The sequence below is a fragment of the Nyctibius grandis genome, chromosome 2, assembly GCF_013368605.1.
Source record: "Nyctibius grandis isolate bNycGra1 chromosome 2, bNycGra1.pri, whole genome shotgun sequence".
NCBI lineage: Eukaryota > Metazoa > Chordata > Aves > Nyctibiiformes > Nyctibiidae > Nyctibius > Nyctibius grandis.
In genome coordinates, this window is record NC_090659.1 from 47,450,274 (window position 1) to 47,475,504 (window position 25,231).

The window sequence follows — 25,231 nt, forward strand, 5'->3', positions numbered from 1 at the left end:
TCACCCCAAAGCACCTTCTCTGCCCTGCTTTTTGCATGCACAGCTTTGCAAGCAAAAGCAAAGAGCTGTAAGGAGCAAAGCTGTAGCCCCATGAGGATGACAGTAGGAGTAGGATCCAGATTTCTGATTTGAGCTGCAATAGAGAGCCCTTTGGAAATATGCACCACCTAACTTCTCTCGCTCATCCATGCCATTTCCTTTCTGCAAGAAATAACACTAAGTCTTTTTGTATCTTGCTGAAAGGATTTCTTAGCAAATGTGCGGCTGGAAAAATCAAAAGCTTTTCTGGATGTAACTGCCATACAATTAATAATTAATAAGCAGTAAGATCATCTGCTTCCCCCCCCTCCTTTTTCTTAAAAAGAAGGGGAAAAAACAGATTTCTGTTGAGACACGGATGACACCTTTAAGCAATGGTGCATGATAAATTAAGAAACTGGGTGGAGTGCTTCCTTCCTGTAATCCGTTTGTAATCAGTGAGAAGTTCGAAACAAATAGGATGCCTTGCATAACATCTGAAAAACAACCTTTTTACAGTAAAAAAAAAAAAAGAAAGAAGCTTTCCTGTCTCCCAGGTCGGCCTAATCCTGAGTCCTCTTAAAGGTCTGAATGATGGTCCCCCTGCCTTGGCAGGTGGAATCACTGGTGCTGGTCAGCTGGTAACTCTTTCACCTTCTATCATCTTCCCTGCTTGTTCAGTAGGCAGGCTTGTATCTTGCACACCAATCACACCTAGTGTTGGGGGTAGAAGTAAACGTGTCTTCATTTTAAGGGATTTTTGGTAGCAGCCAAGACTTGACAGCATCTGCTTACCCAAACGTGGGTGAATATATTTTCCCAGCAGCTGTGTGATGCAAGAAAGGGACATAGGTGAAAAAAAAAAAACAAAAACTTACAGAGAACCCACTGTCCTGTATGAGACAGTCACAGCCTCGTTTTTCAGCACCCGCTGCTCTAGAACTGATGGCTGCTCCAAAACATCTACTTGGCATATTCCAATTTGTCACATCCTATATCTGGGCAACAAAACCAAAAAAAACCACTTTCCAAATAGGTGCAAAACAAAACTGAAACACTTTAGTTGTTAAAAACAAAAAGCAAAAACAAACCCAAAGCATTAAAAAGCTATTATTTTTAACCACAGAAAAATACTTTGCTCCATATATTACTTTGCCGGAGTATATACTTTGCAAGTATATTGACTTTTGCAGGAGCTGGCCATTTTCCTGCCTTTTTTGTCCAAAAGTTAAGAGAGCACGGTTACAAGGAACTAGAAGCTGGGCAGCCTGAAGAAAGGTTTTCCCACTTGCACGTCCTTCGTTTGGGGTTGGACTAGGTGATCTTTAAAGGTCGCTTCTGACCTAAACCATTCTGTGATTTATCCATAAGCTTGGTTAATCAGGGAACAGGCAGACAGGAAGCATTGGTTTCCTGCCAGTCTGCCCACCAGTCACTCAAGTGTCTGGGTTGGCTGAGGTCTGGCAGGAAACAAGCCTTGCTTGTGGCTAAGGTAACCAAACAACCTTGATGACCACAAGCAGAAGTTTTGCTGGGACCTATATGTCCCTAGTAAGACAGATTTTGACCAAAGCCTTGCCCCTACTGACCTCTGTTTGTCAGTTCCCAGGTGTTTCAAGACATGCTCCTAGGAACTGAGACACAAGAATATGTTCACTTTGGGAAAACTTTGGTAAGTGGTCTTACTAGCATCTCCTAGGAACTATGGGGCAGAGGACCGAGATAGAGTTCAGTTCTGGGGCAACATTCAATTGTTTCAACCATAAGAGTGTAGAGGGATCACCAGACCACTGCCTTCTGCAGAACCATAGAGATTTGTCTCTTGAGCTGACCTACTCTTTGGGAGGGCTTCAGAGAAATGGAAGTGGCCGTGTCAGCAGAGAGCATCATGTCTGTCTGATCTTGGGGACCCAGCTCAAGCAGTTACATGGAGAATGGCAACAAGTGAGTGCAACCCAAGTCACCTGAGCTTCTGGTCACTCTGCTTGTCGGTAATCAAAAGGAGAAAGTTCCTTCTGCAAAATGCAATAACCCAATGGACCACGGTCTGGATCCTGCCTTCTCCCAACCTTTCTCCCACAGAAATAACACTTGAGGTGCTCAGTCCTGAATGCAGTCCTTAGGCTGGAATTTAAATGTATCTTTAACAAAGATAAATGACAAACAGAATAGGACTTTGTATGACTGGTGGAAAAATGTCTCCAATAATTAAATACAAAGGAAGATATTCTGATGCCTGCTTTATTTCTTTTTTTGCCTATTTAAAGGCCCCTTTGCACTGCCAGAGAAAATTAAGGGAGACCCTCTTATATGGGGATCATACCCTGAAATAGAAATAGTAGCAAGGAAAAAGTAACTTTTAAAGTTTGACTGAGTATCAGGATTATCAAACTGAAATCTGCCTAGTAGGGTTTAGTCAGACCAGTAATGAGTCAGCAAACACGCAATTTACTAAACGATTTCAAAAGCAGTTATTAGTTTTCTCAAAGCTGAATCAATTCAAGCTAAGGCTCTAGCCACTTTGTGCTGTGCAGGTGGTTTTATTCAGTGAGCTTGTGTACTGCTGCACTTCCCTGCAATCGGCAATGGAGGCTGTGATCAAAACTGCAATGACAGGGTGGTCAAAACCTTAAAGCCCCTGCCATACTGAGGACTGGGAATAAAAATTTCAAGAATTTTCAGTGAATCAAGAAATGTGTATTTTCTTTTTAGCTGATGAAAATTTTATTTTCAGACCAAATAGATCTTTTCATTTGTGGTTTTTTTTTTAAAAAAGGTCAGTGCTATATTGACAGGGGTGCTGTGAGGTGGCAGCCACAGACCTGGAAGCAGAGCTTTAGTGCTTCACAAAGTGAGCTTTAGTTTCAGCTGCAGAAAACTGAGGCACTCTTGATTCTCGACCCAAGCATTGCCTTCCTCCCAGGAACAGTCACCAGACCGCAGATTCGTTCTGCACAGAGAATAGTTAAAGATTTTATACAACATAGAGCAGGAAAGACAAATTCTGCATCTGGACTTGCACTTTGATGTGTGCCACTGTGTATCTGATGAGCCTGGTTATTCCTAATGTGCAGGCTGTACCCCCTGCCTACTCCTAAGGGCCCTTTCCTCTTTTTGCTGCTCCCTTGCTTCTCCCTCCCCTTTGCATGTCATAGAGTATTCACTCCCCTGTGCCATCTATCATCACTCTTCCTCTCTTTTTCCAGACTTTTTCCATCCCTTGCTTGCAATAAGGTCTCACTCACCTGTTCCACTTTGCCTCTGCACGGCACAGGAACACTTACTTGGACTGCAAGAAAAATGCATGCTTGGAGTGTCATTTGGAGAATGCCTCCAGTTTTGCATAGAAAACAAGGGACGTGTATGAATATGTTTGGAGGGGGAGGAGATGTTGAGAATCTCAAAGTCTTGAGACAGTTCAGTTCTGGGATGTAGCCAGGACATTCACCTCCAAGCAAAAAATAGGTTGTTTCCCTGGATGTGATAGAACAGATCTAGTTGGAGAGATCCTGACCCTAAACTGTGCTGCAGTCCAGTGACTGAAATGTTCCTTCAGGAAATGGAAGGCCTTTCTCATGCAAAGCAAAGACCCATATCATGTACTACTACCATTGCCACCAAATTAGGCAGCACTCATTTCCTACGACAGAAATTTCCTACGACAGAAATTTCCTATGCTGAAATGAAAACATGTCAGTTTGAAAACACTGAAATTAATCTTTTTGGCTTTGAGTTTTTCCCCTTAATTTTCTCTTGGGCAGAATTACATGAACCTACAGGTTTGGGGATGAATAACTATCAGTTGAAATGTTTTGACCCTATGAAGGCCATGCCATTGGACAAGGAAGCAGGTCACACATCCTTGTGGAAGGAAAAATTGTTAGGTGGGGTTTTCTCTCTCACCATACCATCCCTTCATGGGCCTAGGAATCTGGATACTGAATCTAACTTTAGAAGTAATTGGTCAAGATTGTCTGCTTATTCCATGAAGAGTTGAGTGTTTTCTTTCTGGAGGGCTCCACAGGTGGTGGCATGGTAGCACTGAAGTGGACAATCAATCATAGCTGAGGTCTGGACATCAGATATGTAATGATATCATAACACAGCCAGCTCAATGGCATGGGCAAAAATGAGTTTTGCAACCTGGATGATAAGGGCCGAAGTGGTGTATTCTGTCCTTGTCACTGTTGGCATCACAACTCAGTTCTGAGCTCTGGAAGTGAGTGGGCGTCAGGGAGCCTGGAGATAGCAGGTTGGCTGTGAGGTGGGCGTCTCTTATTTCTCTTCACTGGTTGCCTACCTTCCCTCCGTCTCACTGTGAGACACTTCATGCCATGGTGATCTTGCCTGCCTAGAATGGACCAAGTGCCTGAGCCTTGGAGACCTGTCCAGGACTTCCTGGTGCTGGATGACAGGGAAGCAGAAGTCTCCCAGAATACTCTTCCCCTTTCCTTCCCCTTTGCTATGATATGGGATGGATATCACCAGACCCTTCCACAGTTCTGGGACTCGTTCTCTCAGCCTCCCTCACTCCTTCTACCTTCCCTCACTTCTCCAGTTCTCGCAGCTCCTCCTTCTTTCCATACAGATTTACCCTTCTGTCTCCTCACTCCTAAAGCACAGGACTTCCCTGAGGTTGCCCTCCCTCCACCACCCTGTTCACACTCCTATATCACTGTGCTTACAGACACCTCCATGACCCACCACCACCTGTGCAAGCTCTGTTTGCCTCCCAATACACCTCAAGCCAAGATGAAGAACCCTTTAGGAAGAGTGCAATGACAGTTTGCCTCTCTTGCTTGTTTTCATGTCACAGCTAACATCGTGCCATGCTCTCCAGTGGTCAGGCCTTCCTTTGTTCAGGTTGACTGCAAGGCTGGGTCCATCAGAGGGACCAAAGTAGGTCCTGTATTTAACCTGCTCATCTGCAGAAGAGAAGCTAGTGTTTGCTCCTCTGGGAATAGCATTGCTGTTAATAAATAACCACGTTTAGCCTTAGTGCAACTCCCCAAGACCATTTCTTTTTTCTCTGTTTTTGTGCAAGGGGTTGGTACATCCTGAGGCTGGGGAGGCCCGAGGGCCTTGTGCAAATCAGATCCCCTTCTGCATCTGCTTCCTTCAGGCACCAGGAGCCAGAGCCACGTTCAGGTCACCCTCAAGGTTGGTGCAGATTCACCCTAGAGGAAGATCTCTGCACTGGAGATATAATGAGGAGCTTTCTAACATAACTTAACAAAAATTGGGTGCGAATTAAGGGGCAGACTGGCAGGGGTGATACTGTTGTGGGTGTCTATTACAGGCCACCGGATCAGGATGAGGAGGGTGATGAGGCCTTCTACATGCAGCTGAGAGCAGTCTCGCAATTACAGGGCCTGGTTGTTGTGGGGGATTTCAACTACCCTGATATTTGCTGGGAGGCCTACTCAGCCAGCCATCCCCAGACCAGGAGGTTCCTCCAGTGCATTGATGATAACTTTCTGATGCAAATGGTGGATGAGCCAACTAGGAGAGGAGCGCTGCTGGATCTGATCCTCACTAACAAGGAAGGTCTGGTTGAAGAGGTGAAGGTTGAGGGCAGCCTTGGTTGTAGTGAACATGAGATGGTAGAGTTCAGGATCTCATGTGGCAGGAACAGAATAGCTAGCAGAATCACAACCCTGAACTTCAGGAGGGCCAACTTTGGCCTTTTCAAGCAATTGCTAGGGGAAATCCCATGGGACAGGGTACTAGAAGGTAAGGGGGCCCAAGATAGTTGGTTAGCATTCAAGGACTGCTTCTTCCGAGCTCAAGATCAGAGCATCCCAACAGGTAGGAAGTCAAGGAAGGGTACCAGGAGACCTGCATGGTTGAACAGGGAACTGCTGGGCAAACTCAAGTGGAAGAAGAGGGTGTACAGATCGTGGAAGGAGGGGCTGGCCACTTGGGAGGAATATAAGTCTGTTGTCAGAGGATGTAGGGAGGCAACTAGGAAAGCTAAGGCCTCCTTGGAATTAAACCTTGCAAGAGAGGTCAAGGACAACAGAAAGGGCTTCTTCAAATACATTGCAGGTAAAGCCAACACTAGAGGCAATGTAGGCCCACTGATGAATGAGGTGGGGGTCCTGGAGACAGAGGATAAAAAGAAGGCGGAGTTACTGAATGCCTTCTTTGCCTCTGTCTATACTGTTGGAGGCTGTCCTGAGGAGCCCCGGACCCCTGAGGCCTCAGAAGAAGTCAGGATAGAGGAGGAATCTGTCTTGGTTGATGAGGGCTGGGTCAGGGACCAATTAAGCAACCTGGACGTCCATAAATCCATGGGCCCTGATGGGATGCACCCGCGGGTGCTGAGGGAGCTGGCGGAAGTCATTGCTAGGCCACTCTCCATCATCTTTGCTAAGTCGTGGGCAACGGGAGAGGTGCCTGAGGACTGGAGGAAAGCGAATGTCACTCCAGTCTTCAAAAAGGGCAGGAAGGAGGACCCGGGTAACTATAGACCGGTCAGCCTCACCTCCATCCCCGGAAAGGTGATAGAGCAACTTGTTCTTGGTGCTGTCTCTAGGCACATCAAGGATAGGGGGATCATTAGGGGCACTCAGCATGGCTTCACCAAGGGGAAGTCTTGCTCAACCAACTTGATAGCCTTTTATGAGGATGTTACCCGGTGGATAGATGATGGTAAAGCTGTGGATGTGGTCTATCTCGATTTCAGTAAAGCGTTTGACACGGTCTCCCACAGCATCCTCGCAGCTAAACTGGGGAAGTGTGGTCTGGATGATCGGGTAGTGAGGTGGATTGTGAACTGGCTGAAGGAAAGAAGCCAGAGAGTAGTGGTCAGCGGGACAGAGTCCAGTTGGAGGTCTGTGTCTAGCGGAGTTCCGCAAGGGTCGGTTCTGGGACCAGTTCTATTCAATATATTCATTAATGACTTGGATGAGGGATTAGAGTGCACTGTCAGCAAGTTCGCTGATGACACAAAACTGGGAGGAGTGGCTGATGTGCCGGAAGGCTGCGCAGCCATTCAGAGAGGCCTGGACAGGCTGGAGAGTTGGGCGTGGAGAAATGTAATGAAATATAACAAGGGCAAGTGTAGAGTCCTGCATCTGGGCAAGAACAACCCCATGTACCAGTACAAGTTGGGGACAGACCTGTTGGAGACCAGCGTAGGGGAAAGGGACCTGGGGGTCCTAGTGGACAACAGGATGACCATGAGCCAGCAGTGTGCCCTTGTGGCCAAGAAGGCCAATGGCATCCTGGGGTGTATTAGAAGGGGTGTGGTCAGCAGGTCAAGAGAGGTTCTCCTCCCCCTCTACTCTGCCCTGGTGAGGCCGCATCTGGAGTATTGTGTCCAGTTCTGGGCCCCTCAGTTCAAGAAGGACAGGGAACTGCTAGAGAGAGTCCAGCGCAGAGCCACGAAGATGATTAAGGGAGTGGAACATCTCCCTTATGAGGAGAGGCTGAGGGAGCTGGGTCTCTTTAGCTTAGAGAAGAGGAGACTGAGGGGTGACCTCATTAATGTCTATAAATATGTAAAGGGCAAGTGTCAAGAGGAAGGAGCCAGGCTCTTCTCAGTGACATCCCTTGACAGGACAAGGGGCAATGGGTGCAAACTGGAACACAGGAGGTTCCACTTAAATATGAGGAAAAACTTCTTTACGGTGAGGGTGACCGAACACTGGAACAGGCTGCCCAGAGAGGTTGTGGAGTCTCCTTCTCTGGAGACATTCAAAACCCGCCTGGACGCGTTCCTGTGTGATATGGTCTAGGTAATCCTGCCCCAGCAGGGGGATTGGACTAGATGATCTTTCGAGGTCCCTTCCAATCCCTAACATTCTGTGATTCTGTGATTCTGTGAAAATACTCAAACAAAAACCAAACCTTTTATTATTAGATTATTCTAAAATGTCTCACACAAAAGTCATGGCCTGTCTCCCAGGAAAGCATAGTTAAAGTGCAGATTGTTACCAGAGGCAGGAACCCAAATACTCATTGACTGCATGAGATGGCTCTAGGGAGGACTCACAAGATGAACTCCTGACCCTATTGAGCTCAGTAAAATCTGAGCATGGACTTACAGAGGGCTAGAACGTCATCCAGAGAAAACTGATCTATAAAAATTCACAGCATTGCTCATAATAATTCTGAAAGACATGATCAGTCTTCAGAGTGATACTTTCTTAGCACCTAATTGCTTTCTGAGGAAATTTAACATGCCCAAATGAGTCCCATCAAATTGATTACCTAATAATAATAATAATAATAAAAAATCAATTATTAAATAATTTTCTTTTCATTATGTTGTGTCACGATATACCATAGTATATTGTACAGCAGCATTAATTACTGCTTATGCTCATATTATATAATAACCCAGGACTGTCAAATTTCACAATTTTTTACAAAAAGTAAATGCTGATTTTTTTGTTCTGAAAGTTCCTTTCCCCAGTTTTAGAGGGCAAAGGTTCTTTAAAAATGGTAGTGAATAAAAGTTGTAAAATTTGAAATATTTGTAGCCTTAAGGATCAAAAAGTGCAAAAAAACTCTGTTTCTAACCTGCTCTTTTTGAACTGAAACAAGGTGGTTGTTAAAAAAATAACAGCTTAGGAAACAAACCAAATCTTATTAGTTTTTAGGAGGTCTGATTCGATATTTTTTGCATGCTTTGAGGTTGTGAGACTGAAACTCCTTCCTGTTTACCTGTAGGCTCATGGTGAGAAGCAAGTCTGGCAGCTGACAAAGACTGACAGTTGATTCAGTTTTTGTGTGTGAAAGTGAGAGGAGTCAAGGCATGAAGAACTTGAGTCTCTGTCCTGCATCCACATGTAATGTAAAACTCCCTGATGCTTCTGCATATGAAGCTGTATGATAAATAGCCCTAGCCTGAGGAATCACCCAAATGTTTTGGCCCCCATTCAAAAAAAGCAACTAAGCACCTGTTTACACCGAGGATCCTGAGTATCCCCGTTATTTGTGTGGTAGACTGTGAAAGGGTGAACACTGAATGCAGATCACACACTCCTCAGTGCCTCACAGGAGCATGCCTCCGGAGTCATTACTACTGGGAACTATCCCTGGGAAGTCAATGGAAAAACTTCACTTCCAGAGAACAAGGACTTTATTTGTTGTTTTTATAAAATCTTGATTGCATTAAAAATTATACAAGCATATATGTATATAGCAAAAGGAACTTTTACTTGGCTGTTAAAAGTCTCAGATAAAGAACCTTGTAAAGGTCTGTTTCTCGGCATAGCCTGTATTCACGAGTGCAAACGCCCAGAGCTAGGTGAGACAACCCCACCCCTGTCTCAGATAACCCAAACACGAGGTCTCTCCACAGGCTCAGAAGCTCTGCGGGCTGGGCTGAAGTACCAGATCTGCTGTCATCCGGGGCGGGGGGAGGAAGCATCCCGCCGTGTCTGCTTGCCCAGAGGAACCTGAACCTTGTCCAACTCGGGCACAGCAGCACTCTCCACACACGGCAAGGTGGCTGTGAGCAGTGCTGGGGAAGGTGATCCTAGCCACCCTTGGTGCAGTAATCCAGAATACTGGCCCTGACAGTGAAAGACCCTTCAGCCTGGACAGGTTCAGGCTCCCTATTCCCACTTTCTGGAATAATCACCTAAGCACACAGCTGGGATGTGTACCCTTTCCAGTCCTTTCGGTGAAGCTGTACCACTCTGCTGAGACGAATTGAAGATCTGAGTGACCAGGTCTTGTAAGTCGTAATAATCGAAGAAAACTCCTTCTGAAACCCACCATCCACTGAGAGCTGGACAATGCTGAGCTCTGGTCCTTGTACTTAAGTCGTTTATGTAGTTCATACAAAGCCTCTCCCACGGAAAAGTCTGTGGAGCATGGGCTCACTGACACATCAAGTCCTGCTGTGTCAGCTCAGCTTTGCTGAGAAGAATGGACTAGATCCCTACCTCTTCTAGCTTCTGTGGACTTTTGACATACTTTATGCCCAAAACACCGATTTAACTCTTCTCAAAGAGAAGACTAAACCCAAACCATCATAGCTGGGTGCTTGAGCTACGAAACTGTTGTATGAAAGTGCATGTTGGTGACATTTCTATTCTCTCTTCCTCTACCAACATCCCAAATGCAGGGAGTGACATTTCCCTCCCCCATAAGGTTTTTAAAATAAAGCGCACATGTGCCTAGGCAAAGAGGCTTCAAGGCTGTGGAAAGGACATCTATGCATATATGTCCAGGGCTTGTTTTCTAAATCATAAAAAATGGAGAAGGGTACAAAACACAGGTCTGTTTTTAGTGTTGCAGTCTGGATTGTTGGAAGTGTTTTCTTTCTCAGCCTGCTGTTTTGCTGGGGGGAATCCACTTTGGGGTACTGATCACCCCTGCGCCTGCACACAGAGAGCCCAGGTGCCACCTTGGGTTCAGGGTGGAGATGCCTGCTCCTCAAAGGCAGCCTGTGCTCCCACCTGTGCTCCTGTGTGAAACTGGCCTCTACTAGCTTTCAGGCTAATGGTTTTATGTAGTACTCAGGCTCAGAAATGCGTTTCAGTTGAACGGGTACATTCAGCCAAGGGAAACAGGCTTTTAGGGGCAGAAAGTTTTTTATGCACAGAGGCCCTAACTTCTGATGTTCCAGCATGCCCGGCTTTTACCTAGAGACCACCTGTGCATGAAAGTATCATAGACCATACGTACATCAAATACCTGTCCAGACTGCAATGGGTGCTGCTCCTTTAAATAATTTTTTATTTTCTTGCTCTGTTGGGCATCACAACACTGAAGCCATGTTGAGAATATTTCTCTAAACCTCTTCTAAAAATTAGAGTTAGGCGCTGAAGCCCTTACTTAGTCGTTTCTACACTTCATCACATAAGCTTCACTCAACAGTAAGATGTACTTGGTCACAGTTACGCAGAAGACACTGCAAATTCTCTCTTCCATGGAGGTAACCAGAGTCATCTCCTCTGGCCACCTGCATATTCTCAGTGTGAAAGAGAAATCATGTGTAGGGCATGGCACTAGTTACTGAACTGCAGTGGAAGGGTATGATGGATTTTTTTACTGTACTTGAAAAAGCGAAGACGTTAAAGTGAGGAAGGAGTTAATTGTTGCAAAATACACGGTCATTTCCTGAGCCCTGTGGTTGGATGAGTAGAAACTTTCAACTATTTCTAATTCTTCTCTGTCATTTAAGAGGCTTTCAAGGTGCACTGTACATCCCAGACCAGGTAAGGAGTACAGCTTTTCACTTCTTGATTGTTTATTCAAAATTGTTTTCCAGTGCAGTCAGACTCAGTCAAGACTGATTTGTAATCCCTCCTATTATTTACATCCGAAGGGAGAACAAAGTTCATTGCAATCCAAGAAGTACATGTGTGTCTTTGTGCCAGATGACTGTGAGCTTTAGAAATAAAGAACGAACTGTATGGGTTAATAATAGAGCAATGATAATGAAGAAGTTATGTTACACATAGTCAGAAGTCAGAATTATTACAGCAAATACTCCAGTAAAAGAGAAAGAAAACTCTTACTGCCAGTTTTAAGGAGTTCCCTCTGCACAAACCACTATGAAAATAAGAGGTTCTCAGGTGTAAAGTTTGCTTTAGTAAGGAGAGTAGTAAAAATCATAGCATGTCTTCAACGGTATTTTTAAAAGGAGGAAGAATGAGTTTCTACATATTGGGAGTAAAAAACCCAGATAATTTTGGACCAGTTTTATTTGTAAATTTGGACCTGATGCCTATCTTTAGCTATTGCAGAGTCACATATTGTAGTCATCCTGAGACTGTTCCTGAGGTTTGCAGCAACCAAACATATGCACAGAAGTGACTGTGGAACCATATCACAAAACAATATAATTTCATCAGGGGTCTTTTGATGCATAAAAACTGAACTCAGACAGACAGGCACCAGAAGGAAGTCTCATAACACAGTGCACTCTTGCGTACTGCATTTGTTGTCTCGTAATAGACAGGGGGAGAGACTATTTACGTGAAGGTTTTTTTAATAGTTCAGAAGCAAGCATAAAATAGCCATCTGTAGGACAGTTATTGTAATAATGTGTTGTCACCAGATTGCCCTACAGAAAGTGAAATTGTACATGCTGTGAGGACCCCTGGGTGAAGTCATACACTGGAAATTCGGGGTTTTGGCATTTGCTTTTTTTTAATTCTTTGCTTGTAATGAGTTCTAATGTTTGGACATTGGCTCCTTGACTGTGCTCAGTGTTTGGTATAAACACTTTCTGGATTTTATACATAGTGGTCAGGAGGATCTAGCTAGGGTTTTCAAAAGCATTTGTTTGATCCAGACATGTAAGTCCCATCAGTGTTTGGACTTCATTCCTAAACCACCTCCACCCTGCTTGTGAGATTGCTACTACGGTAGCACTTGGATCTCTGTAATGAATTTCACCCTTAAAAGACTCTACAAGCCACAGAAGTTTTGTCACTGTCATCTACGGATGGGGAACTTGGATGAATCCGAGTTGACACCAGACTTGTGCCCTGGTTTTCGCAGCTACCCAGCACAGGCGATCTGACAAAGAATCCGCGGTCTTCCTGCAAGGTTGTTCCTTGCAAACCTTCCGAGGTTGTTCCTTGCAAACAACTGTACATCAGTTTAGACACAGCCATAGAGCATGTCACCGTTCTGCTAGGGTAGAGGCTACGGCATGGGTAGAAGCACTTGCATCAGCCTTAGTCTTCTCAGTTTGAGTATCGATGCTAAGCAATTTGCAGTTCCTTACAGCTCTTTGTGGCCTTAGCTGCTAAATACTTGCAGCCTATGCTACAGCTTGCAAGAAGAAAGCTGTCTGAGGTGTGCCTACCCATCCTCCAGTCACATTTCCCAGTTACTGCATAGGCACAGCTCAAGGGAAAGTACTCAGCAGCTCTGTGTGGGGAGAGCAAACTGAACCCAAGCCTCCCTGTTGCCAACCAGCAGCTTACCCACTACTTCTGCCTTCAGTTTTTAGCATCGTTTCAGGTACATTTATTGAAAATGTGTTTTCACCTTCTGTCTTTCAGGGTTGGTTTGGGTTCAACTCAGATACATCTGCCTGCACGGACAGTTTTGCTCTCAAGGATGACTGTAAGTACAGAAAAGGCCGGCTTAGGTGATTTGAAATGTTTGCACTCAGTGCTGTCTTTCAGCATGAGTATCTTTGCTTGGTGTGGGAAAAGGGTGTACTCCTCAGCTCTCTGTTGGAAGGAGGCAGACGTTACATGTAGCAGCATAATAGGATGGAAAAGAAACAAACCCTAGAAAAGCCATTCCTTGTATGGTAAATGTGGTCTCCCCCAGTAACTGTTGCATTCTGGTCAAGTGGCTAGAGGGGAGAAACCCAGCAGCCCACAACCCAGCCTCAAGATGTTATCCTGTGGTGGACTCCCTCTGTCCTGCTCAAAAACGAAGAGACACCAAGACTATTTCTCAATGTGTTTAAAAGATGTGGTGGTGGTGTTTTGCACACGTATTGCCACCTAACAACTCTACTTCATATTTGCATAGTTTCCAGATAAAATGTTGTTTTGAAGCAGAAGTCCAGGGGGCTTCACCACTGACAAATAATGTTTGCAAAGCCTCCAAATGGACAGGACTTTTTTTGTGTCAGACATATTTATCGACACTGTTCTTATGTTTTTTACAGTGTGCAAAATGGGCTTGAAAATGGAGCTCTCCTCTGAAAAATGACTTTACAGAAATGGGAGTGTTTGGCCCTTGACTACTGCCTCAAAAATTCCTGGATGAAATGAGGTCATTTTATAAGTAAATGTCTTTGGGACTGTTGTTCGCACTTGTTTTCTCTTACTGCCAGCTCTCGAATGGGAAGGTCAAGTTGGTGTTCCTCCTGGGCTTACTATTTATATGCAGGAAACGTGAGAGGGACTCTTAGCCTGAGAGTTAGGGTTGTTATTTTAAAATAGGTTTAAAATGGGTAATATAATCCAATTTTTATCTAAATTTAGGTGCTAATCAATGGGAAATATCCCACAGGGTTAATTTTCCTCATGCTTTGAATCTGGTAATAGCGGTTTGATCTGGTCTCTTTTCATACATTTTTGATCAGAAGCCTTCCATCCTTACTGAAATTTTCCATTGGTAGTCTTATTTTTCAGTATTGAGCATTTAACTAAAGCTAAATACTCAGACAGAGAAAGAGAAAGAGAGATTTGCATGTGCTTCATGCAACACCTCAATTTTTTTAAATGCTGGATTTTAGCTCTCCTTGATATTGTAACAGAGAGATTCTGCCTTTTTGTGCACAGACTGATGAGGACCCAAGAGTTTTTCAGGCTGGGGCAAAGCATCTATAAGCTTGTTCATCAAGAGCTGCACATTTTTGTCACGTTTTCACACTACTGCATGAGGAATTCAGGCTCAGCAGCTGGTGAATTGAAAATAATTTTACCCTCACATCCTCGCTTTCCCAGCTGCTCATTAAGTCTCCAAGTAACAACAGAAATTACGCACCGGTACGGTCATGATGAAGCAGCTAGGGTCACTTGCTACCAGATACGCTGCACCTGATTCATATCTGCAAAAATAAGAAGGGAAAATATCAAGACACCAAAAAGTATGTGCTCTTTTATCTTCTCTTCATCTTCAGATGCGGATATTATGCATTTTTAGTAATCCTGCACAGGTACGTTTTACAGCTAGCGAACTGTGTTTTAAAGCTATGAAAGGCAGTGTTATCAGTGCTTGTCACTGGCATTATCTTTAGATGTGCTTCTTTTAAAAAAATTTTTTTGTAACAGTTGATTCTTAAAAGATCTTTCTTTGCTCCTTTCTGCAGCTTTTACTCATAGAGGAAATCTGATCTGCTACAGCACGGAAACATCAGCAGTGACCACGGCAAGACAAATTCCTTAGGGAGTTGCCTGTAAGTCTGATCAACATTTAAGATGAAAAGTTTTGCATTTTCTTTGGCAGGATGTTACATGCAGAGTTTAGCTGGATGAGGCAATTGCTGAAGTAATAAGGGAATATTCAGGAACACAAGCCTCTGCTTTGAGTAGATGAGTAAGCACAAAGAAAGGAATAATCTTGTAAGGACTTTTTCTTTCTTTTTTTTTCCCCACAACTTCTCAAAAATATGATCGGTCTTTGAGACTCTCTATATCATACCCAATTGAAATCCTGTTCTCCCAGGATCTTGGGTACACTGAGTAGACCCTATTTCTGGGCTACAATGGTTCAGCAGCTGAAGACTAGGAGAATAAGCCTTTCGTACTTTTATTACTTCATCTTGTGACAGTCAGGCAGTACAGGGGTCAAAGGGAAATCCTCCTGGAGCACAGGGAGGTGGCGAGAGGTAGGGTGGGAAACACGGATAAGCAGAAACAGAAATGGTGAGGGAAAGAAAAAAAAAAGATAAAAAAGAGGAGAGGAAAACTGGTAGTATGAAATCGAGGTAGATGAGGACAGAGGGTGTTGTCAGCGGTTAAGGGGAGAAAGATAGACTTTGGGTTACATGGTACAGATGATGTAAGTGGGTTGTAGAGGACAGCAAGGCATGATCCTTTCAGGTCTTTTCTTCAAAGACTCTGAAGAAGAAAAACCTGAAATATCCAGGTCTCAGTAACCTAAAAATAATCTTCAGGGTAAAGTAGGTTTGTCTGCACCCTCTAGTGGTCTAGACAGAAAATATGTTTTTACCCAATTAATTTTGCACTAATTCCCTTTGCTGGGACCTGTCAAACTCTCTGGTCTTTAGCTTATCTGACACATCTGTAACAAAAACTGTTCTCAGACTCTGAAATACAATGGCTGCATCCAAACTCCTTTTTGGGAATGGTCTTTGGTCTAGGATAACTCCTAAACTGCACAAGATGGTTGTGTGGGGCCCAGAGTTGCTTGAGGGAGGGAACCAAAACTGTGCCAGAACTGTAACAGCACAAGGAAGTGAATTTTATGGCCTGAGCCTAGGTTCTGACAGCATTTAATTTACTAATATTGACATACCCTTTGTGTAGTGCCAGCTCCCTTGTGTATGTGGACTATGGTATAGCCCTCAGTCATCCAAGAGCAAATATTACAGAAGAATATTTCAGCACAAAAAAGAAATCAATCAACAGCCCATTCAGAAGGAGACTATTTCCTGTCTCCCTGATCAGCCCTGATCTACTTGCTGCTGGAGGACATGTGCTGACTGGGAGGTAAAACTGCAGGAAAAGGCAAAGTAGCCTTGTGATTTTGGTGACTGAGTGATGTCCTGGGAAATGAGATTCTGCCACTGATTCCTCCTGAAAGTCTCATGTGATGCTGAGAAAAGGGCATCTCCATAAGAAATGGATACATGGGAAATGCCTGAAATGGGAGTGGGGTGGAACTTTAGAGCTTCAGCTCCAGCTGGGGACAATTCTCATACAGCCTCTGACTACTAGGGAATTATACCCTAGTAGTTGCTTCTCATAACACAAGATAGCAGTACTTAAGATAGCAGTACTTAAGATACTTAAGGACAAGTATAGAGAAGATATCCATTTGCAATTATAGAGCAATTGGATTTTGACAGGGCTGAGAGAGCTGGCCTAGTGCCAGTAAGAAGCATGCCCAAAGCACACCAGTAAGACTGAGTTTCTTCTTTAGAAATACAAGTGTTTTCTTTTCAAACACAGTCAAGGAAGAGGAAATACTGTAACTCCTCCTCTAGAGCACTCTCCTTGGAGAAAGAACATGCACTCTCTTTGAAGTGTATTCAAAGAGTTCAACACTCTCTTTGAAAAGTATTTAAAGCCTTATCCACCTCCCTCCTTGCTAGCTAGCTAGTATGCTAGCTGACACAGTCTGGGCTGATTTGCACCTGGCCAATTGAAGCTGGAAGAGCAAGCAGTGGTGATTAGACAAAAAAAGAACCAGATGCCTGAAAGATCATTCAGCTAGAAGGCAAAATACCTAATCTCTAGTCTCATCTTCAAGGACACTATTTCACATTAAGTAGTCACGGGATAACCCCAGAGGCCAATCTAAAGAGTAGACACCAGGCCATTTTCACTCCCTTGCAGACGACTGCTCCTGTCACTAGGCTAGAGAATCTCTTGCCCTTCTGCATGGCATTTTCATCTTTCCCTGAGTTGTCATACCTAAAATTATTTATTACACATCTTTAATGTGAAATATGCAAAGCACCTAGCAGTTTTGTGGTTAAAACAATCTCCTGCTCAGATAATAAGTCCCATGGTCAGACTTGGGAGGCAGCTTGAGGCATCTATTTCCTGACCTTAACCACTACTCTATCATTTAGACAGGGAAGGGAAGTGTTTCTCTTCTATCAACCATCTTAAAAGATTGTAGCAAATCATATTCAGTCCCCAGAAAGAAAAGGCAACAGGGAATCTTCATAAAAGGAAACTTCATAAAGAAGTTCAAGGCTCAGGTCTCCCAGTAGTTTTCCTGTGAGAGAGAGGATGTTCTGTGAGAATCACTAAGATTTCCAAGTTTTCATGTTTCCAGGACTCATCCCTAGTCTCCTCTGGATCACCTATGTATGTAGCATGTGAAGAGTGCTGACTTCACACTGTACCTCATCATTTTGCTGACTATTTCGGATCCCATTCTGAGACACCTAAGTTTTCACTGAGGCCGTAATCCTTTCACCCATGTGAAGCCTGAAATCCTGTTTCAGATCTGGCTTCAAGGGGTTAAGCTTTCAGAAAGAGACACCAACTCTGAGTTCCTCATTTTCAAAGGCTTATTAAAAGACACCTGGGTCTAACTTGCAGAAGTATTGAGTACTCACAGATCCAGATATAGTCAATAGAAATGTGGCTTTGAAACAATAACATTTTTTGTAATGCCAAAAGCTCTTAGAAATCAGGTCCTAGGCAACTCTGAGCCTCCATTCCTCACTTTCCTGTTTGTAATATGGGATTAAATGATCTTCATATTAGAGGAAGGCTGCAAAGAAAAAATTTGTGGGTCTTTTTAAAGCACTTCGATGCTACAACACTGGATGCCACAAAAATGCCACAAGTAAATTATTTATTTTGTATTGAGGACAAGAGTTTGAACAGTGCACTGTACATAGGGCGTAGGCATTGAACAATGAGAAGAGTCTAAATCTTTCTGATGGGTTATTTTGCCTTTGGAAAAATGCTGGGAAGGTATTGGTTCCAACAAAGATCAAATTGAAATGGGCAGGCTCACATTTGTCCATTTTCCAGCCAGCTGACTTGTAAAGTTTCTTGGTAGCTGGGTTGATTGGCTCTCTTCAGCTTGTTGATTTCCAGCTTTTCACTAGTAGGATCATTAAACTGCAAAGCAACCAGGGGAACCTGCTGATGAAATTCTGGCTCCCAGGCTCTTCAGCTGTTTATTTCTCCAGAGCAGTAACCTTCCTGAGGTATATGAGCATTGTGAGTATTTTGACAAGGAAGGAAAAGACAAGACATTTTCATAAGAGACACCTTGCCCTCCCTTCAATCCCAGGTCTCTGCAAAGCTGATGATCTCAGTTATTCAGTGCTTAAATAATCCGTGCAATGATCAGAGCTGCTGTGGTCATTAGAAATACATAGTCAAAAAGTTTGCAGCTTGTCCATGATTGCAGCTAAAATAAGTTGACTGCTAGTAGACGAAGATGAGAGTTAAGCAGGAGCAAGATCATGCCCTTAAGTTGAACTAAACACTGCTTTACACATTGCATGCAACATGCCTTTATCAGTCCAATTCATGACCTAAATCTGTACATGCTTGTCAAAGAAAGTATCTGGAACCCACTCTTTCACATGAAGACATGCCTTCTCAGTCACGCATTTCTTCTGTGGGAGAAATTATTCTGTAAGAGGATGAAGAATGAATGTTCCTGCTAGGTGTCTGGCTTTAGTGATCTCAGCAATTCTTTGCTGTGTAGATACATAACCTTAAAATCTGGTCTTGGTGGATAAAATAGCCTCACAAACTCATCACTGAGATTTTTCAGGTTCAGCATTTGTTAAATGTTTGAGATTTTAAATAATGTATACTTGTGAAAGCTTTTTTCAGCTTTTTAAATGATAAGTTTTCCATCAACAACACTTCATAGGGAAACTAACACAGGACATGGTGCAGTTTTACATGTTATAATAGGCCGATAGGTGTACTCAACTCACATGTCTATTCCTGCTAATGTTTGTGGGCTCTCCTACATGAGTCCATGAACCCTCACATGAGGGAGGCAGATATCATAACTGATCTGGATATCAATAATAGATGGTTGGTCTACCCTCGACTTGAAAATGTTTACGCTGAGGGGAGTGGATCCTCAGCACCTCCCGTTTTTTGCTGCTGTAGTACTGCAAAAACGAACTTTGAAGTCTCTCACAGCAGTGCCTGGGGATCACTTTGTTATGCGGGGAACACCAGCATGTGGAAAGATTATTCCCATGCCAGTTAGCAGTAGGAGAGCAGAGAGCGAGAAATTGTACTACAGAAATATCATCTCCTTTGGTTGTGCCTACTCTTCTGGCTGCTCTAACTTGTCTCTGGGACTAGCGTATTCATGAGTGCAGAAGGAAAAATAGGTGGGCAGAAACATCTTTGCCTATTTCTAAAGAGCGTGGGAGCGCTTGGGCATTTGACTTCCTCATGTTTGAAATAAAAACCATAGTGTTGCAGCTTGCCATTGCCAATTTCACAGTTCAGAGTAACATGTTATGGGAGCTGTAAATGCTCCTCTACCCCCACCTGCCTCAGCAGAGAAAAATGTTCTCACCTTCCATATATCATCAGCTTAAACTTTTCTAGTAAATCTGAAAAAAAAAATAAATTAATAAGTAGGGGTTTATTCACAAAGGACTGGCCAGAAATTTGAAGTGTGCCAGGCATTAGAAATAAAGTCATGCTTCTATATGAAAGATATTTTTGTGTCCAGCTGTGGGCCCAAGAGAGCGGAATGCTAAATGCTTTTGCTTCCTGTTGCCTTCAATGGAAGATAAATGTATTCACTGGGTCTTGGCCCATTCATAAGTTCGGTCTGTCAAGTGTTGAGTCAAGCAGGATTTGGTGTAGGATTTGCAGACTGGATTTTGCAACCACATGAAATACTCTGCCATTTATTCTGAGCTACACTTTTATTGCTTTGATTCCAAGCTGAAAAAGGGATGAGAGAGAGGCATTTTGAGCAGTTAGCATGAGACTCATGGTGGCACTTTCCCAAAGGGGAAATAACACCAACAAGTTCTCCAGTGGCTCTGTGGGCAGTAGAAAACACTAGCCTATTTTCTTCCTACAGTTCTGTGACTTACTGTGGATTACTATGCAGTGAAGATTGTCATTATTGTCATTTTACATGTCTACAACCTTCTCCTGAATTATTATGGCCATGACACACAGAAGACCATATGCAGTTGCAGAAATCAGGGAAAGGAACTAAAAAACATTAGGTGGAATTATAAATATCTGAATCCCAGGCTTTCATCCCATTGGCCAAATATTTTTGTACAACGCACAGAAACCTTGTTAATCTTGGTACCTACACCCTTTATCAAATTTGGCTACAATTAACCAACACGTCCACATTTATTGAGGGAGAGAGGGGAAATATAGACCTGTGAACACAGACCAAAGATCCTTTTCAAACAAAGCTGAACTGCAGCTGGGCTCAGTAGTTGTTTGGGTTTTGTTTATATTCTTGCTTCTAAATTAATGATAATGTGAACAAGCGGAAGAGTTTGATGGCTCTCGCTGACAGTCACCCAGGACTCCCACATCCCTTTCTGGATTCCCCCACATCACATGCTTCCCTTACAGATGAGGCCACATGCCCACCCATAAAACCTCATTTGTCAGGTAAGAAGCTGTACTGAAGAAACAGTCTTTCACTTTTAAGTCCAAGCAGCCTACGCTGTGTCTGTGAACAGTATTTATTGACTGGCTCATAGAAAGCATTTCCTGGCCCAGCATCTTGGTGCATGTTATCCCCATGGTAGTCCATAGAGACCTGGCTTCACCTTCCGATTCTGCAGCCCAGTGCCATTGTGCCCTTTTACTTTCTTCTGGGAAGAACACAAACATCAAAACCTCCCCTGAAATAGATTCAGTCTGCACTTTCTGCGTCAACATTAATGCCTCAGAGCTCTCCTCCTCCGGAGGAGAAATGCTCTGTAGGCACTATCTTGTGGGTGCTTATTTCCTTTTTCGAGATCTGAGCTGAAGCTTAATTCTCTTTATGTGTAGCCATCAAAGGCAGTGAAGATAGACAACTCGCAGTGATGCTGGTAAATAAAAATCTTACAGACTGTTACGTGCTGTCTTACTGCTTCATGCTCAAGAGTTAAATGGGATTATATAGAAGCAGAAAGTTAAGTTTGCAGCAATTAAACTACTAAATAGCTTTGAAGTTCAAGATTAAATATTTTCAGTTTTATCTTTTTATTTATTTTATATTATTTTTATTCACATTTATTTCACTTATGAAATAAATTAATTCTAAATCATACCTAAACTAAGTCCTTTTCCATGACCACTCACACTCATGAAACACGGTGCTGTAGATTTTCGCAATGCCCTACGTACAGACAGTTGCAAATGACAGCACTTTTTTGAACACACATCTGCAAGAAACAGTGGCTTTAGTGTTAGAACTTTTTTTTCTATGTCAGGGCTACAAAGATTGCACTGCTGCTGAATGACTGCTATCAATGATGAAAAATGACAAGAGTGTTTCCCCAGTGGAGACACAGCCAAATATAGTATAATTTTTTAAAAGCCAGCATAGCATTCTTAGATCAGAATTATAGAGTATGTAAATGTTCTTTGCAAATCAGTTTGTATTTGTCTTTTTGACACTGACAGTCCAGCTGTCCTTAGAACCCCAAGGTAAAGTACTTTACTGCATTCTCTCTGTTTTATATACTTGATAGAGCTCAAGTGAAATAACTGGGTGGAAAAAATGGTGCTACCCTACACTGTAAGGGTCTGGAAACCAACATCTCTTCTCATTATTAGAAATAGTCCCTTCACTTCATGTTTCAGTCTGGATGGGTGAGAAACCTGTACTTGTTCTTTGGCTAAAAGTGCAGAGTTTCCATTTCTGAAGTTATAGTTTCCACTAGTTCTGAACGCCCCCATCCCCTAGAAAAAGAACAGCTAGTTTGGGGCTCTTCTGTGTTGTTTATATGCTCTGTTTAAAATGTTATCAAGTTTTTTTTAACTTTTTGTATGCTTAAAAGCAGATTGTTTCAACCACTACTTCCTTATTTCTCCTCCCTTCCTCTTAACTCTTTACTATACAATCTCTTATGTACTCCTGCTTTTCTCCTTTGTTTATAGTCTCTGAATAAGTTGATAGAGGCATTTTCCCAACCAGGTCGCTTCTCATCAGAAAAGCAAGACAGGGTTGAAGAGATGACAACAGTTTGGTAGGAGTGGGTTTTGTCAGGCTTTTACCACTGAGGCTCTTATGGTCTTCTCATTCATCCTTCTAATAGTGTTTTATTTTGACAAGCCTACATCACAGATTTCATTGGAAGTATTAGAATTGCTTGCTATCTGCCACCACACAACACTAAAAATGACCTGATCATCTGTTGCTTTCCTCAAACCTTGTCCTTCACAGTGATGCCTCCACATACCCACTGATACAAATTACTCATACCAGCAATGACAGGATGTCACAAGAGATAGCTGAGGTCTCGTGCTGAGGCGAGGAGGTGTGTATAAACTACTCTGTGTATGTCCCGTAAGCCTAGTTCTGTTAAAAAGCACTTAACAGAATGCCTCCACTCTGAGGCCAACCTGCCTCACATGGTAACTCCACAAGCCCAGCTTTCATTTTTATTGAAGTCCTTTTCTCTGGCATTAAAGGGGGAAAAACAGCTTCCTAGGTATCTCCCTGTGTAATTGCCCTCTTATCAATAGCAAGTGTAGTAATTGTAGTAGGTAAGTGTAGTCAGTGTAAGTATAGGAACTTCATATTGTCTTTCTCCCATCCCAGCCTGGCGGGGAGGTGGGGGGATTCATAAAGGACCTCAGCAAGAGAGGTAGAGCGAGTAGATACCTATACCCCCGTGAGCCGAGGCTCATCATCCTTCTCTAAACAACCCAGGAAATCAGACATGTTCATGCAACAAGAAACAGCCCTACTTTACTACTTCCTGTCAGGAAACACAAGCGCTCGGCCTGGTGATTTGCAGTGAAGGCACCATACCCGCCTGCCAGACTCACCTTCTTCCACCTCCACAAGTCCCTTATATCCAAACTACTCTGTATGGGAGGACGCTACAAAAATGCCGAGTTGAGCCAGGTAGCTTTTCTCTGCTGAATGCCTTTCCTAGTCTGCTGGGATGGGATATATGGACAGGATATCTGTTCCCAAGGAGTTTGGCAAGGGAAAAGTCAAAATGTCTGTGGACATACCATGATCTGGGAGGACTGGTTAGCTGATTGAGTGGCTGTACAGTATGGAATACCTGCCAGGATTTTTGACCTAGAGAGAAGCCATTGGGACTGCCACAAAAGCAGGAAAGGCAAGTACTTTTACTTGACTGCCACTGAGGCTTACAATAGACAGTGCAGGCAATCCGTTCAGGGTGGGACTGCTTGCCAAGGGATGATTTAGCTGCACAAGCCAAGGAGATTCTTCTGCAAAAGGGGCACAGTCCCAGAAGGCAGAGCAAGGCAAATGTGCATTTCGGGCTCACATTATATGCCAAACATCAGGCCTCTTCATCTTCATATGCCTGATCTACTTGTTGGCATTCACCTCAATCTCACACTAAAGGAGAAAGCATTTCTTCACAGGTCAAATTTCCAATATCCGACCCTAATGCTAGCATTGAAAAAAAGGCTTTAGGAGCCTGAATACTCTCTTGTCATCACTGTAAGTGCTAAAACTCAAGACTGAGGTCTTCAACTGCTCAGGTTTTGCTAAGGGTGCCCAATATCAAAACTATGAAGACCAGACACTGAGTGCTCAGAAGCACCGTATATCCTAATATCCAGCTCAGAGTGAAATTCTGAAATGATCCACAGTTGTGGAATGGGGAAAGACTGTTCCTTGCGCTGTATCATTTTGACGACCCAGTATACCATAACTAGTCAAAGCACTATTGGAGACTTACTGGAGTAGATCCTCCATGGAATACAGCCAGAAGAAAAGTGGCAATGCCATGTGCCCTTTAATTGTGTGGGTGCTTAGAGCACCCTCTACAGACTAGGGATGTTTACCTAATCTGATTGGAACCAACCATTCCTACAGAAATGCATTAACCACCATGTTAAAGTATTTATCTATGACTTATCTTTACTCTTGCACCTGAATTTGTTCCAGTTTGCATGATGCAACTGGGATATAAAGTCCATGGGTGAGAAAAAAATACTCTAGTGTTTTGTTCAGTACCTGAGAGGAGAAGACATCCAAACTGCAGTTCCTATTTCAATGTAATTTATATGTTTTATATGAAGTGACTAACAGAAAATCTTCTTCCTTGGTGGGAAGTGTAGATTCAGATCTCATCACTCTGAAGAGAGATATGAATTCATATCTCCTGCATCCCCATTGAGTGATATTTGGGAAATGTGAACAGTACTGTTGTTGCTGGATTGGATCCTTCCATTTTTTGTGAGGTAAGACTGATGCAAGTATCTCACTCCAGGAGAAATTTCAGTCATAATACATGGTTGTAGCTAGAGGTCTCCTTGAAACCCTCAGCAAAGCATCAAAAGCTGCAGCTTTCTCGGGGACCAAGATGTTTCCTGTTGTCTAGCTTGCTTGCTGCTCCGTGTCCTGGTTTTCTGCATTTCATTCTAAAATGTCTAATTGTGAGCCGACGAGGTATGGGACATCTCAGCTGGGGTCGTGGAGACTCCTAGGCAGGCAGGTGCTTCTGTCTACTTATGTTTCTACAACACAGGGTAGAGGAGGTGTGGATGGCGGGTGCCCTAGGCTCTCTCTGCAGATTTGCATTCTGTATTAGCTGCCTCTAGATACTTGTTGCTTTCCTGTGTCTGTGTTTTTTTGTGAGTGAGCAAAACTAACCACAATCTCTTTTTACACCCAGTTTCTGAAGAAATTCTTTTAACTGGTTTTCAGCTGAACTGTGGACTTCTTGAGCTTGACTAGTAACAAGAATAAGACATCAGAAATTCAGTATACGAAGTCATACTCTGTCTTTTGTAATATGAGGTATTCAGTCAGTTGAGAAACAGAAAATCCTGCTCTACCTTACAGTTTATGGAGATTTTCCCCCTTTGGATATTATTGCATTATTATAATTTGGGCAGAAGAAAAACACTACCTGTAAAGAAAGAATTTACTATTTTGATAATTGATTTGG

The 25,231-nt window shown here is 43.2% G+C and overlaps 1 protein-coding gene across 3 annotated transcripts in view; it reads left to right on the forward strand.

The window, feature by feature from the left end:
* The first annotated feature begins 11,111 nt into the window (after positions 1 to 11,111).
* The window catches only part of P2RY8 (P2Y receptor family member 8), a 38,331-nt gene continuing 24,211 nt past the window's right edge, over positions 11,112 to 25,231 (forward strand). Inside the window, exons 1-4 of one of the 3 annotated variants that reach the window (XR_011047716.1) lie at positions 11,112 to 11,198; positions 12,999 to 13,062; positions 14,771 to 14,857; positions 24,399 to 24,496. The gene's annotated coding sequence lies outside the window, so the exon portion shown is untranslated. Of the gene's footprint in view, positions 11,199 to 12,998; positions 13,063 to 13,621; positions 13,729 to 14,770; positions 14,858 to 24,398; positions 24,497 to 25,231 lie in introns of those variants that run through there. The other 2 variants (XM_068395533.1, XM_068395532.1) reach the window with 2 other exon arrangements.